The 14,686-nt window shown below is 41.3% G+C and overlaps 1 long non-coding RNA gene across 1 annotated transcript; it reads left to right on the top strand.

Annotated features, from left to right (window-relative positions):
- The first annotated feature begins 1,118 nt into the window (after positions 1–1,118).
- On the top strand, positions 1,119–11,253 carry LOC116810137 (uncharacterized). The gene is made up of 3 exons (XR_004370199.1): positions 1,119–1,175; positions 10,170–10,278; positions 10,980–11,253. It is a non-coding gene; the product is annotated as an uncharacterized LOC116810137 (long non-coding RNA).
- The last annotated feature ends 3,433 nt before the right edge of the window (positions 11,254–14,686 follow it).

The following is a 14,686-nucleotide window of genomic DNA, read 5'->3' as shown; positions in this document are numbered from 1 at the left end:
ACAATTAGTCATATTTATCCGTGCAGGGTCCATTTAATCCCCAGTGTTTTTACTCATGTCAAATCCATTATCCCAAACAAAGCTTCATACATCTTGTCGCAGATGCACACATTCTTGCCTTGTTTACTTTGAGAAGACGGATTTTATGGCAACATTAAATACATACTGAACCCTAACTAATGGAGCCACTTGGCATGGTGAAGCAATTGCACTGGCAATTCCTATCACCCTTAACCCATTGTTGTTTAACTGGGTTCTGAAAACCCAGAGACTTCTGGCTGTGCCTTGGGTGTTCCGCGCATATCCTAAATTTTCTCCACGATTCTACATTTATGGTCATTGCACCTCAGTGTTTCCAGCAATCACATAATGCAACCCCCTTCCCCCCAGTAGCCAGAGACACTTTTTCCCGAATGCCTAGAATCTCCTCCTGGCCGCTCTCATGCGTAATTTTTGAGCCTAATAAAGGAACACCTCCCTCCCCCTTTTGTTTATTTAGAAAGACAAAATGTTAGGTGCTCTGTTTACTTACATTTCTCAGCACTTCTTTGTCTTCCAAACCATTTTAGCTCTTAATATGGAAGTTTTATGAGTTATTTTATCAGAAAATGCAGACCTTTGCTAGTTGACATGAACACTTAGGATGAGGCTGAGTGCTTGGAGACCCCTGATTTCACCAGGAAAAAAAAAAAAAAAAAAGTAATATGTGGCATATGTTAACATCTAGGCCTGAAAATACAGCCAGTAAGAGTGGCGCAGACTAAAGGAAATCACTACTTAATTCCACAAACATTTGTTTCAGTCCAGGAATGGCACTAGAAACTTTGAGCCGCCTGTCTCCTTCCCTGCGCCGGCCGGGCACACGAGGGTCCATAACGTGCGGCACAGCGCCATCTGCTGTCAGGCCGCTCCTGGCCGCCCCAACAGCCCGCAGCCGGGGATGGCTCTGAAATCCATACGGGTTGGTGCCTCCACCTTCGTCCCCCAGGGCTTCTCGCTGCTGGGGAGTTCTGACGGTACTAAAAAAGAAAGAGAGAAGGAGATTGCGCCGGAGAGAAAAAACTGCTGGAGAAACCGTTTCCAAAGATCTATTTAACATGTAAACGGAGGAAGATTAATATCTCTGGAACAGTCCCCAAACGTCTTGCCAAGGGCACAGGTTTTCAGCTTTAAAGGTGAAGTTGAGTTTATTTGCATCTAAAGCAAACAGTTGTTTCTCCTCCTTTCTTTCTGTTAAACATCGTATCCTAACCATATCCTCTTTACTCTCCGGCTCTGCGTGCTTCTTTATGGAGGGGAGGTCGAGTTAATGGCAGCTGTCTGGGTGTCCAGGTTAATTCATTTCCTGGCAGCGTGGCGGTGGTGGTGAGGGGGATTCAGAAGTGCTTTTGGAGACACTGGGGCTCTGTTTGCCCATCCATTCCAGGAATCAGTGGAGGGACAGCTCCTCTCAAGGGCAGAATCTGAGGATTGTGGAAATGCAATCAACACACTTATGCGTGCGCCCACACTGCTTTGAATGGGATCCCAGACTCCAGGGAACTCATCTCTGATAAATTGCAAAAGACCCAAACTAAATGGACCAAAGAAGCAGTCATTATGCTTAAGGGAGGGACCTCACTGTAACACAGAATAAAGTGTTATCTGCAATTATTTTTTAATGTTGTGGGGGAAATCTCGGTATCCCAGTTCTAACTACCCGGCCTTTTGCTAACTGACTGCAACACTGACTTCCAGCATCTCACATCCTCTCTTCTCTCTATCTTGCTCTATCTTCCCACTCCTACCCAGTCCCATAACAAACAGGTTGGGATGGATGCCCTCTATGTCCACATCACTTAGGGAGAAAGGGGAGGCTGGATCCATTCGTGGTTTCCACCTAAGGATGATTTGTTTAGGCCCCTATTGTGAGGATTCTCTGATCCTTGGTGCCTGATGGCTCACAACAGGGATTAATTGCAATTGTCTTTGTGTATGGAAGGGACTAGGCTTTCTTTTAGGGCACTCAGCACGGCACTGCCTGCCACTGAGATGGTTCAGGGGACAGAGCTCTCTAGGCCCACAAAGAGGTCTGGCTCTCAGGACAGCCATGGGAGGGGCCTATGTCATCAGGAAAGGGCGTTCTTTTCTCCAGGGCTGCCTGTCAGCCTAAAGAGACTTTTACTCTAATGCCATGAGCTGTCCTTTTGCAGACTAGCAACCGGCTGGTGAGTGCTTTCAGGGAATTGCTTCTCTCTCTCTCTCCTTCATACACTTTTAGAAACAAATACAGTCAGAATCATTAATTATAGAATTGGAGGCCTGGGGTTGCCAGATAAATTACAGAATACCCAGTTACATTTGAATTTCAGAAAAAGAATGAATAGTGGCTTGATTTTAGTGTAAGCATGTCCCAGATATTACGTGGGGCATACTTACACTAAAAGATATTCATTGTTTATCTGATAGTCAGATTTAACTGGATGCCTGTGTGTTGTTGTTTTGTTTTATCTTTTGTTTCCTCCTTTCCTTCTCCTTTCCTTCTTTCCTGTCTTCCTTATTTTTTTTTTTTCCTTCTCAACCTGGCAACCTATTAGAGACCCTCTAGTAGAAATCATTAGCCAGGAAACCAAAATTGACAGAGGCAAAGTAATTTGCCCAGTTACACAGCTGGTTCCAGGCAGAACTAGGGTCAGAAATCAGGTCTAGAAATTTAGTTTTGGTTCTCTTGATTAACCACACTGTCTTTGCTTCCCCCAGGATAGCCAACTGGGAGCTAAGGTACCACACAAGCTCACGTCATAAAACCAGTTCTTCATATAATCATTTCAGAATGATTCACGCGTGCTTCAAAGAACCATAAAGTAAACTACCATTCATTTGGAAATGCCTCTAGTTTATAATTTGTGAGGTTTCCTGGCAAAGTGAATCTTTACCTAGAGACCCTTTTCTGGCTGAAGAGTCCCACAGCTTCCTTCTCTATGATCATCGTTCATGATTGTTTTAAGGACTTTGTTCTACCAAGTGATTTCACACTCTTAAGCACACAGTTAGATACAAGCAGAGAGTGTGCCAATTAGCCTTCTCTTCCTATTAAAGCAAAAGTTCTAAAGCCATTTCATCTTATCTAGATAAAAAGATTAATCTTCAAATACTCTAATATGTATTATTTCGAAGACTTACATTAGTTACATATCTTGAGACTTCAAGTTTGGTGGCAAAACTGTTATTCCATATTGTGGCCAACCTCAGGGCAAAAATGTGACCTTATATTTTGGCTGTGCTGTGACCAAGTGTCCTTGTTCGTGTCTCTTATGACATCTGAGCCTCACTTACATTATTTTTAAAAGGAGGGGTTAGTTCCTTATTAAGTCCTCAAATCCATTTTGGTTCTAAAACACTAGGTTTCTAAAAATCAGACATGCACTCTGTTAACCTCATCTATTTTTAAAGTTCCAACTGGAATTCAGCAGCAAAAGATTGCATCTAAGTCTTTCATAAGTATCCACTGTGCCCAGGATGGTGGCACAAGCTGCCTGTGCTCCCCAAAGCAATCTGGCCATCAAAACCAAATTATCAAACCTCACACCGAGGAAGGAAAGAAAAAGGTGTTAATGAAACTAGGTGTAATGCAAAGAAAGGTCAGCTTCAGCTGCAAGCACTGAAATGAAACCATATAATTACAAGTGGCAAAAAGGGCTCCAGGTGAGACAGGGGCTGTGTTTACACCATGCCCTTCTTTTCTGCCAGTCTTATCATCTGAGCAGCTCTTTCTGGACCAGTGAAATAAGAAGTAACAGGCTGAAGATTTGAACCTTCTAGAATTAGATCCAAGTGCCCCAGCCTAATAACAGATCTCCATGAGCGTTTCACAGGCTCATTATTACTGGCAAGGGAAGACTGCAGTCAGGGGCAACAGAAAGAAGGACTGTCCTGGCAAATGATAGCAAAATCTTGTTTTACCTGGGAACTCCCTCTTTCCCACTTGGACTTTGCGTTTTTCTAATGAATGTAAAAGAGCAGTAAATGAGGCCAGGTGGAGATAGAAGAGTGATGTTTCTCTATTTTCCTTTCTTCTTTTTTTCCTTCCTCTTTTGACTGTTTTTTAGCCTTAAAATTGCTCCTGCAGAGAAACCATTCAACACGGGTGAGACTCAACCCAGAGCCAAGATGCTGGAGAAGCAGAGGCTGCCTTTGCTGGTGGCCTCGAGCCAGGAGAAGCTTTTGTGCCTGCTGGGTGTGGTGCCCACCAAGGAGACCAGGCTTCTGTTCACAGTAATGGCAGGACTATGCCTCCCAAAGACAAATGGATGAATTTTTTTGAAAATATAAAATCCTCATGTACTCTATTTCATGAATGGAACCAATTCAAGGACCTTGCTCTGAAGAATGCTATGCAAATTGTTTTCATTGAAATATTTTCTTGTGGCTCCACTTCATCTTTGGAGCATCCCGGGGGCTTTCCCTCTCAAGTATATGCTACAGTTTTGCAAGCTCCTTTTCTAGAATGGAGATGTGCTCTCAGGACTCTATTGGCCAAATCTAGACATAACCAAAAACCCAGGGACAGAGTGCTGTGGAGGGTGTTGACTATTCAATGACTGAAGAATTAAGCACTATCTTGAGAAGAAGGTAGTGACTTCACAACCTGATCAGGCAAACGCTTAGGGCTGTGTCCCTTTCTTACAGATTAGAAAGTTCCCACATTTGCCGCTAATAATAACTAGTACTTATGAAGGCTTACTATGTGCAAAGTACTTTGCATCCAATTCTCATTTATAGGTACTGTTGTTGCCATTTTATGGATGAGTAAACTGAGGCTTAGAAAGGTTTAGAAACTTGAGTAATATCACATTGCTATTAACTAGTAGAGGCAGAACTAGAAACTAAGTCTCATTGACTCTAACAGTCCATCTTCTCAATGACTTTTGACAGTAATAGGTAAATTTTCAAGGCTGTGGTCAGCTATGATTGCATCCCTGCACTGCAGCCTGGTGACGAAACAAGACCTCATCTCTAAAAAGTAATAGTAATAATAATCATAGGTAACTGTAATTGACTACCTACTGTGAGCCAGGCACAATTGTGAGCACTTTATGCATTTTATTGCAATAAACCTTCATGACAACCTTGTGAGACAAGTAGTACTATTAAGCCCATTTTATGTATGAGGAAAGTGAAGGACAGAGATTAAGGAAAGAGCTGGTGACTTTAGCTACTCACCCATATTGGCCATCTGGGTCAGTGGAGGTTGTTGGCCTCTCTTCAAATCCAAAGAACAATAAAGTCTCATTCAAAATGCAAAAGAAAAATGAATTCGAAAAACAACAAACACACAGCAAAACCCACCCCTCCTCTGCCCACATCCCAACTGGACAGCTATGTGTATCTTCTTTAGTCTTTCTTTAATTTCCCAACAGAGTTTCTCTTCTACTCTTCTTCTTCATATAAAGGTAAGACTTGGGGTGGGAGGCAATGTATGCCTCTAAGGTATGTGTGATTCTCTTGTTCTTCGTGGCCACAAAGAATGAAGTCTGTTCTCTAACAATTGCATAATCTCTCTATCTCTTATCTTCTCTCCCTCTGCCCTCTCTCTCTCTACACACACACATACACACACACACACACACACACACACACTTTCCTCCTTTGATCTCAAAATTTTGAAATGCAGTTTCTATTAATAGAACTTTCTGTTGATTCATTAGCCAAGCACCAGCACACCAGTTTAGGATAGAGATGCTCTGAGACTATCTATTGCTGTGAGGCTGGGGTCTGGGCTCCTAGCCCAGGCACTAACCCACAGGCTGGCCAGCCCAGTAGCTGCCTGACGAGAGTGCAACTCTAAGGAAGCCAGCAGGTTTATTTCCCTCAGTAAATCTATTCTGATTAATGTAAACACTGTATAATACTCCACTTGTAGGTGTTGTAATTAAGGTGCATCAGGACCACAATCAGCACAGTGACAGGCAGAGGGAAAATTATTGACCTCCCACAGATTTTTTAAGTCAGCACATTTAGTACTGTGAAAATCACCAAGTCATTAGCAGAGGGATATTTTTTTAAAAAATTCAAATGAAAGAAGTCTGCTCATATTACAGCTATTTGTTTGCTAGCCTCTTTTTTCCCTTTTTTTAAGGACTTAAGTTGAAAATCCTCCCCCATTCCATCCGAGCCTCTGCAAACTAAGGGGCACCAATCTTGGTAGGAGGTAAAAGTTTTCCATCCCAGATTTGGAGGAGCAAATGGTTTCTCTAAGGGAGACTGCTGCCCAAGCCCAATGCAGAGGGTCCTAGCACAAGGCCAACAAGCAAGCATCCTTGTCTTGTGTTCATAGAGCCAGGATGACCATGAGTGTGCCTTGCTGGGCTCCCACGTTGCCTAAGAGCTCACATCTTGATGCCAAACTAAGCTCCGTGGACGCGCATGTGGGAGGGAGGCTGATAGCTGTAGCCCGCAGCTCTGCTTTCTGTCTTGGCATGGCAGGTGTCAGCATGCAGCCCTGGGAGGCAGACAGGCCCCTTGCCTCTCCCTGTCCTTCCAGCGATAGTATCTCCTGGCCCTCATTCCCAGTTACCCCTCCCCAACCAGAGGACTGGAGGTGCTGCTTGTGATGAGTTTGAGAAGCAGAGGTGCACCCCACCACCCATCTCCAGTCAGACTCAAGGATTCCTGGATTCTGGAGTCATGCCTAACTGGGTTCTGCTTCCTGCTCTCCCAATCCCTTGCAAATCCTCCTTGTGGCCCAGTTTCCTCATCCATAAAATGGGGATAACAACAGTACATACCATGTAGTAGTACATGCCGTTGTGAAAGTTGAAAGGGATAATCCATGACAAGCCTGCACAATGCCTAGCACATTGCAAATTAGGGGTCTGCGAACATTTTTGGAAAATGCTAGATAGAAAATAATTTAAGCTTTGTGGACCATATGGTCTGTGTCACAACTAGTTAGAGTTAACTCTGCCACTGCGTGCTAGAAGCAGCTGTAGACCATATGTAAAGGAACAAGTGTGGCTGTGTTCCAATAAAACTTTATTTACAAGAACAGGTAGAGGGCCTGATTTGGCCCTTGGGTCATAGTTTGCAGAACCTTATCAATTTAAATAATGAATAAATGTCAGTAGCAGTTAAAACGTAACATTAGCAGGCTGACCAGCTATTGTATACAAATAATTATGAGTAAATTAAGAAGATGTAATCTCGGCCCTCTTGTAACTTTTTTTTTTTTTGAGATGGAGTCTTGCTCTGTTGCCCAGGCTGGAGTGCAGTGGTGCGATCTCAGCTCACTGCAAACTCTGCCTCCCAGGTTCACGCCATTCTCCTGCCTCAGCCTCCCAAGTAGCTGGTACTACAGGCGCCCGCCACCACACCTGGCTAATTTTTTGTATTTTTAGTAGAGACGGGGTTTCACCATGTTAGCCAGGATGGTCTTGATCTCCTGACCTCGTGATCCCCCCGCCTCAGCCTCCCAAAGTGCTGGGATTACAGCTATGAGCCACCGCACCTGGCCTGCCCTCCTGTAACTTATAGTGGGTATTAGGGGAGGGGAGGTATTAATTCACAAATATTAAATGAGAGTCTACTGTATTAAAGAAGGTGACACACAGATTAAAAGCTCTCACATAAAGACGAAAGCAATACATACCTTCGAAATGTTTAATTTTAGTTTTGTATAACGCAACTGCCACCCCATGAAAACAAATCAGGAAAATTTTTCATTAAAATCTTAATTTTAATTCAGTTGCATTGCATTAAAATTGCGTTACCTTTACAGATTTTTTTTCAAGAAAAATAATAAAAATGAAACGTGCATGAACATCATCACATCACACTCTAAACGTGGCATGCATTTTTTTAAGTACATTCAGCAGAAAGGAAAGCCATTGGATAGGTTTTGTTTCAGCTCATAGCCCATTTGCCGAAGTCAATACTCAAGCAGTCAAAACAGCCAGCTTGATATTTTTTGATTGAACAGGCTCCTTAATTTAACCAGGGACCTAAATTGTGGAGAAGTCTGAGATCTTAGCTGCTAAAATGGTTAGGAGATAAATGGACAGAATATCCTACCTTCAAGATGCAATTCCAAAGATATCGTTTAAACACATCTTGGGTTTAACAGATATGTCAAAGAATGTGTATCTATCTAGCACTCTATCTATCTATCTATCTATCTATCTATCTATCTATCTGCAACTTAATCTTTAAAGTCAATAAGATCAATTACACACAGATAGAGAGGCAGTTGCTTAACTTAGCTACTTGTCATCTGAAAAGAAATGAATCATGTTTGAGAGATAAACCAAACTGACATTTTCTACATTACAGACCATGTACTTTCATTCATTCATTCACTCATTTCACAGATTCATTCATTCACTCATTTCACAGATATTATTGAGAGTATACTATATGCATTGCTTATAGCTTGGGGCTAAGAAATGCAAACATGAATGAACTTAAGGTCCTGTTACAAAATACTTAGACAGAGCATATGGAGAAGACCATATTGCTGATCAGGAGGCTCTCTGGGGAAAATCCGCACATCCCATTCATTACTCTGAAGAACCTTGGTCAACATCTAGTTTTTACAGAGGCAAGGCCCCTCTTCTAACAAAGGACACCATTTTAATGCAAAGAAAGAGCCTGTGTACCTAGTTGTGTGGTAGTGGCACCCCTAGACTGATGATATCGACCAACTGGCATTTAGATCCTGCAACAACAGGAGATTCACCTGTTCCTGTGCTCTCTTTCTTCTATATGAGTCAGGCCACTTCTCTGACAACCAATGGACTATTCTTTCCACAAAAATGCTTGAAATGGGTGCTACCTTCCTGCCACATCTATTTACTTTTACTTCCTGCTTTTTCTTCTCTAAGTGATTTGTTTTTCTTTCACTTTCCTCTCCTAGCACAATCTTTTCTTTTCTCTCTTTTGTTTTTGAGACAAGGTCTTGCTCGGTCACCTAGGCTGGAGTGCAGTGGCATGATTATGGCTCACTGAAGACTTGACCTTCCTAGGCTCAGGTGATCCTCTCACTTCAGCTTCCCAAGTAGCTGGGATCACAGGTGCCTGCCACGATGCTGGGCTAATTTTTGTATATTTTTGGTAGAAACGGGGTCTCATTATGTTGCCCAGGCTTGTCTCGAACTCCTGGGTTCAAACAATCCTCCTACGTTGGCCTCCCAAAGTGCTGGGATGACAGGTTTGAGCCACCTTGCCCAGTCCACTAGCACAATCTTTAGGTTCAGACATTTCCCACTTCTCCTGGTCCCCTCCTCTAAGTCCCCCAGAGCAGTAACCTGGTTCACAAACATATTTTAGGTTTTATGCACTCTCAAACTTCCTTCCTCTTCTGATGTTTGACTGTGTCTCAGATGTGAGGATTGCATGGTAATACAGTAAAATTCTATGAATATGCTGGCTTCTGGGATGCAAGGGGCTTGGAGCTCCTGAGTTCTAAGCCCTAGCCCAAAGTTGGCCACGGTGCTCATTTTCAAAGGCAATCACAAGATGAATATCAAAGAATGTGCACAATGCACATTGGGAAACCTGTCAGAACATTGTTGGGAAAATAAAGTGAATCAATAGAATGTCAAGAGACTCAAATAGAAAAAATATTGAATATTCATTTTCTCAGTTTCACAGGGGTAGGGATTTACTAGGACCAAGGCAGCTGGTGGGATTTTCGGCTTTCCTTGGAATGGTTCAAATAATTTTTGTGCTGCGCATTGGATTAGTATTCAATTAACTCCTTTAAAATTATAATGTGCAACTTCAACAAACTTGTTAACGAGTCTACAGCACAATTACAGCAGTTAATAGCCACCAGGTACAACAAACGAATGCTGCATTTCTATAAACAGGGGACATTTGAAACAAATTCAGCGATGGTGTTTCCTATTTGCATATCTATTCTACTTTCAAAACCAGCGATACCTGTAAACATCAGAGAAAAATTACAGAAGGGTCGTTTTCTCCCATATATTTATCAAAGAAAATCTCATGTCAAAACCTTGTAGAGATTGTTTCTTTCTAATGTGGCTGGTCCCACTCCAGGAAATCTGATATGCTAACACAACCAGCTCTTAGTGGAGAAACCTAATTGGTACAGTGTTACTTGTATTGCAAACCCATCACTATGGTTGCCAAAATGTTTTAAACATAATCTCTCTCTTGCTCTTACATAGGCCATTTCAATTTAAGAAAACAGAAGATGATCCTGTGAACACTGTATCAGGCATCATTACTGGACTGAAAAAAGGATCACTTGATGGACATGCCTGGCATTTTGTTTAGGTACATTTCACAGTCAGACACTTACTCTCATTCAGAAAAACAGAGCAAACAGAAACATCCACAGTAGGGCTAGAACTTCCAGGGGAGGACCAAGAAGGCATCTGTCTTCCTGTTGATCTGTAAAAAATGACTTGAAAAAGAATGCATCAGACTTCCATTATGATGACAGGATCAAGAATGCAACCTTCTGGACATTTCTGAGTTTTCTTAAACTGAATAAATAAAATGCATTGTAAGAGCTTTTAGCATTCGGTTTGATACTAAACCATCTCTCTTGGCTGAAGAATTTTGCATTTTAATTGGATCTATTCTAAAATAACTGTGGAAAATTGATTTTAAACCTAAAGGTTGCATTATCAATCATTTTATTCCCAGAAGTACTATTTGTAATTTTTTTCATAATAGATTTTTACCACAGGATATAACGTTATTACATGTGATACATCTTTATCTATGCCTTAGAAGGTTTCCACTCCTTTTACAAATTCAAAGCGGCCTTACCCACTCTCCTCTCCACACACATCCACACAATTATGAAAGTATCATGTTACGATTTAAATAGATTCACTACTTTTGATAGTTTGTGGAAGAAATTCTACATCTCTTTTCCACGAGGCTGTAAAACTTTCTCACCATTCTTAAATAACAGCCTAAATAATAAAATCTTTAAAAGTACAATTTAATTTGTTTTTTTTTTTCAGAAGCATTTCTTCTCTGGCCTTAGAAGATTAGTTTTCAAAGCGATGGTAAAATCATTGATGTACGTCTTTTCAAGAAAAAGAAAAAAAAAAAAAGACTCCTAAATGCCAAACATTTGCTCTTTGGAGCATTGCAAGAAGAAAGGGAGAGGACCAGACGGCCACATCCTAAGAACAGAGTATTGTCCAGGTAGCTGTCGCCCCAAATGGGATCTCTTTCCAGGTCTTTTTGTTAAAGTTTTTCTTTCCTAAATAAAACTTAATTTTCTCTCGCTAATCTTTCCAGTGGGTGTCTGCCGCTTCCTCATGCCTTGCTATAAGAAAGCTCGTAAAAAGGAAGAAATCTAAAACTAGAACAATTCTATATTCACAGTTTCTCTGACATTAAAAAGTACTCAAGAGAAGAATATATTTTTTTAATTTAAAGAAACATCTGTCCAACATGGATGATTTTGAAGAAGAGCACTACCCTTTGTCCAGAGCCAGAGAAAGATAATTTAATTACCTAATCATTACACCCTCCCCAAATTAGACTACAAATGAATCTTGATTTCTCATGATTTTTTCACTTTACAAAATAATCTTAAAGTTCAGGAGGAAGAAAAGATGCTTAAGAATAATCAAGAATGCTTGGAAAAGAGGAAGAAAAGGGGAAATTTCTCCCACTGATCCGGCAGTGCTGGGAAGGGAAGAGCGTGGTCCCTTTAAATGATATGGAAGTGGGGCAGGGCAGTGCTGGGTAGAGAAAGGCGTGGTCTCTGGCTAGGGCTCCACCCCCAGGGACCTAGGTGAGGACAGGCCCTTCTGCCTTCAAGCCCAAATGTTGCAATTTCCAAGACCACCCTGGCCTGCCACACCCCCATTCTGGGCCTATAAAAACCCGAGACCCTAGCAGGCAGACACAAAAGCGGCTGGACCTCATGAGGAACACAGGGGCAGAAGACACAAGCAGTTGGTAGTGGAGAGCACACGGCGGAATGACGCAGAGTTTTGCTGGAGCAGGCCGCCAAAGGGCCCGACTCCAGGGAAAAACCATCTCCCTTCTTGCTCCCCCGTCTGCTGAGAGCTACTTCTACTCAATAAAACCTTACACTCATTCTCCAAGCCCATGTGTGATCCATTCCCGGCATACAGAAAGCCCTCTGTCCTTGTGATAAAGAAGGGGGTCTAATTGAACTGGTTAACACAAGCTGCCTATAGACAGCAAACCCAAAGAGCACCCTGTAACACAGGCCCACTCTCGGGTTTCAGCTGTAACCATTCATCCCTAGGCACTGCCACTGGGTCGGAGCCCCACAGTCTGCCCATGTCTATGTCCCCTGGGAGGTTTGAGGAGCAGGGCACTGAAGAAGCTAGCCACACCCCCAGCCCATGCCCTGCAGTGGGGACAAAGGAAACGTTCCAGTTTCACTACCACCATTAGAATATCTTACAAAGTCGCCTAGGCGTGGTGGCTCATGCCTGTAATCCCAGCACTTCCGGAGGCTGAGGCCGGCAGATCGCTTGAGGCCAGGAGTTCAAGGTCAGCCTGCTCAACATGGCGAAAACCCATCTCTACTAAAAATATAAAAACGAGCTAGACATGGTGGTACATGCCTGCAATCCCAGCTACTCTGGAGGCTGAGTCAGGAGAATTGTTTGAACCCAGGAGGCAGAGGTTGTAGTGAGATCGCACCATTGCACTCTAGCCTGGGCGACAGAGCGAGACTATCTTATGGTAATGGTGGCATAGGATTAATGAAACGGAATAGAAGTCCTAGAAATATTCCCAAGTAAATACAAGAAGTTTGTGTATGATAAAAGTGGCATTTAAAATATAAGGAAGATGTAGTATATTATTCAATAATTTGGTATTGTGGCAACTGCCTATTCATTTAGGAGAGGAGACAAAAGGTTGTCTCTGAGTCACAAAAGTGAAAGAATAAATTTGAGGTTTAATAATAAGTATTAAAAGGAAACAATTATATAGATGTAATATATTTATGAGTATGAAAAACCAAGAATAAATTTTAGATGTGATATATTTATACATATAAAAAAGGAAATGATTATTTTCTAAGAATATGCTGGTGGATGTTTATACAACATTGAATTGGGAAAGCATCAGTCCTGAGGCAATAATCATAAAATAAATGAAAGAAGTTTACTACGGAAATACTAAAAGTGTCTGCCCATCAAAACATACCAAAAATTATGACTAAGAAGAAAGGACAAATTGGGTAACTATTTAAATATACATATACATATATATATATATATACACACACACATACATACAATATGCTTAATATATAAAAAGTTTTAACAACTTTGTAAGAAAAATATTAACATGGATAATTTACAAAAGAAAAATAACACAATGACAAATAACTTACCTACCTGCATTAGGTAGGGTTCTCTTAGAGGGAAAAAATAGGAGATATATATGTAAAGGGGAGCTTATTAAGTATTAACTTACATGATCACAAGGTCCCAAAATAGGCTGTCTGCAAGCTGAGGAGCAAGGAGAGGCGATCCAAGTTCCAAAACTAAAGAACTTGGAGTCCAATGTTTGAGGGCAGGAAGCATCCAGCATGGGAGAAAAATGTAGGCTGGGAAGCTAGGCCTGTCTCTCCTTTTCTGCCTGCTTTATATTCGCTGGCAGCTGATTAAATTGTGCCCACCAGATTAAGGGTGGATCTGCCTTCCCCAGCCCCACTGGCTCAAATGTTAATCTCTTTTGCAACGCCCTCACAGACACACCCAAGATCAATACTTTGTATCCTCCAATCCAATCAAGTTGACACTCAGTATTAACCATCATACTAACCAGACGACATTTAAAAATGTTTAATACTCAGTAATAGGATGTGGAAGAATGGGAATTCTCACACACGGCTGATTACAATATAAATAGGTAGAACTTTTTACAGATAATAGCTTAGATACGGGCATGATTATTAGTCCAGCCATGCCACTTCTAGAAGTTTTTGCTAAGGAAATGACCCTGGATATAAATAAGATTTAGCTATAAAGATGTCTGCGAACTGTTGTTTGCAATATTCAAAACATTAAAAAATAATCCTGCATGTATACAAGAAGATTAAGCAATTATTTAAAATGTTTCTGTAGTAAATAATATTTAATAAGTATTGTCATAATATTTTGCCAAATGAAAAAAAGAAAACAAAATAAAAATCTTACTAAAGATAGTAATCGTAATTTATTCTATTTATTCTTTTTGCTTCTCTCTATCCAACATTTTCTATATTAAAAAAATTCGTGTGTGTGTGTGTGTGTGTGTGTGTGTGTGTCCCCTACCTTGGCAAGGCCTGGATTCTCTTTATTCCATTCAAGATTTGTAGAGGATTGATTTTTCTAGTGGTATCCCTCCTCCCACCTCCTCCTTCTCTTCCAAGTACCTGGTGACTGTCATCTGAGTTATAATTTCACAGAAGCAGATTCTTCTTTTGCATTTCTTTGTTGTTGTTCTCAGTTGATTTCAGAGATGACACAGTGTCTAGATACTTCTGCCCTCTTTAACAGGAAGTCTTTTAACTTTTTTTCATTAACATTTTAAGAAATTCCTAAAGTTCTTTGATCATGGCTCACTGCAGCCATGAACTCCTGGGCTCAAGTGATCCTCCCACCTCAGCCTCCCAAAAAACACCATGCCTGGCTAATTTTTAATTTTTTAAGTTGATTTATTTTAATTTTTTTGGAGACAGGCT

Source organism: Hylobates moloch, unplaced genomic scaffold (assembly GCF_009828535.3).
Source record: "Hylobates moloch isolate HMO894 unplaced genomic scaffold, HMol_V3 SCAFFOLD_51, whole genome shotgun sequence".
Classification (NCBI taxonomy): domain Eukaryota; kingdom Metazoa; phylum Chordata; class Mammalia; order Primates; family Hylobatidae; genus Hylobates; species Hylobates moloch.
Note: the sequence above shows the minus strand (reverse complement) of the source record. Positions and strands in the feature narration are given on the sequence as shown.